This window comes from Austrofundulus limnaeus, unplaced genomic scaffold (genome assembly GCF_001266775.1).
Source record: "Austrofundulus limnaeus strain Quisiro unplaced genomic scaffold, Austrofundulus_limnaeus-1.0 Scaffold51, whole genome shotgun sequence".
NCBI classification, from domain to species: domain Eukaryota; kingdom Metazoa; phylum Chordata; class Actinopteri; order Cyprinodontiformes; family Rivulidae; genus Austrofundulus; species Austrofundulus limnaeus.
The window spans coordinates 931,422-932,826 of record NW_013952453.1 but is presented as its reverse complement, the minus strand read 5'-3'; the positions used below and the strand labels follow the sequence as shown (position 1 = coordinate 932,826).

General features: G+C 42.0%; 1 protein-coding gene across 5 annotated transcripts in view; it reads right to left on the bottom strand.

Moving 5' to 3' along the window:
- The window catches only part of tox2 (TOX high mobility group box family member 2), a 108,103-nt gene that overhangs the window by 8,744 nt on the left and 97,954 nt on the right, over positions 1–1,405 (bottom strand). The window lies entirely within an intron of this gene.

The window sequence follows — 1,405 nt, the reverse complement described above, 5'->3', positions numbered from 1 at the left end:
CTAAACTAAACTAAACTAAACTAAACTAAACTAAACTAAACTAAACTAAACTAAAGCTGAAGAACAGGTAAACAAGGACTGAGACCCCATTTGTCACTTTGTGTACCGCTTTTCAGTCTTCTTCTCTATTAAGACTGTTGCTCATCTCTTAATCAGAGCTGATGACCCAGCAAATCATTCAGATCAGGAGGAAAAAAGAAGTAAAAGAAGTCAAAATAGTGTGAACTAACAAAAAAAAAAAGAGGCAATCTCCAGCCTTCTGAATGAACCTCAAATGATGCATGGAGACAGGGAATTCAAGTTAATGTCATCACATGTCACTCACGGGCTCGATGCAGCCGCCGCTGACTTTTTGAAGCAGCAAAAGCAAGTGGCAGAAAGTCCACCCTTAAATCGATAAAGGAGACTCAGATCTCAGCATTTTAATATGAAGGGGAGCGTGTGTTTGTGCGTGAGCGAATGCAGTGGGTAATTACTGATCCTCCGCGAGATACTGTCTGTGGCAACACGGGCAGGGTCACTCCTCTCAAAAAAGGTGGGGTAGAATAACCATTAGGCATTCATGTGCTGCCGAATGCACAGAGGCTGGCAGCCGCTAACGCATACAGTCAATAAACAAACAGACAAACACATTGAACAGCAAACAAACTGGGCTGAAGGCGGATATAATCTCTTGCTCAAACAGCTGCTGTTATCCCATCACTCATCTCTATTTACAATATTCTTATTAACATTTTCATCATACATGTTTGGGTTATTTGAGCAAGACAAGGATGGGAAACAATAAACTTTAAAGGGGCAATATTATGTGTTTCTCAGGCATACATTTAAATACTATACCATAATAAAGTATCTATGTCATCTTCAGCTGTTATTAAAATGCTGTTTTTATGTTTAAATAGAAAATAAACTTATCTTCTCATCACTTCCTCTTCGAAACGCCTTGAAATTGGCCTCTGTCTCTTTAAGAACCTCCTCCTGCTTCTGTCTCGCCCATTTCGGTGCGGTGGGTGCTCGCGTTCGTGGGGGGGTGCTGCTATGATGCAGTTTACTCGGGATCAGAAAATACATTTCCTCAAAGGTATTTTTAATCTGACAAGAGCTTCACTAAGTGAGGTTAGGGTTAGGAGCTCAGGAGACAGTTTAAGTTTCACTTTCAGTTTCACCCGAGAGCCTGCAGGGGTCATGGGCGGGGTATGTGGGGAGGGGGAGGGGGTGCGCTCTGCCATGAGGAAGCTCGGCTTAAAGACACATCCCAGGGAGAGATCTTGTATATACATGCATGCTCACAACTGCACACAAACAGGTGTTTACATCCTGGGTTTTCTATTRGGGCACTGACAGAATGGTATGTGCAAATGTGTGTGTATAGATATATGTATATGTGTATGTGTGTGTATATATA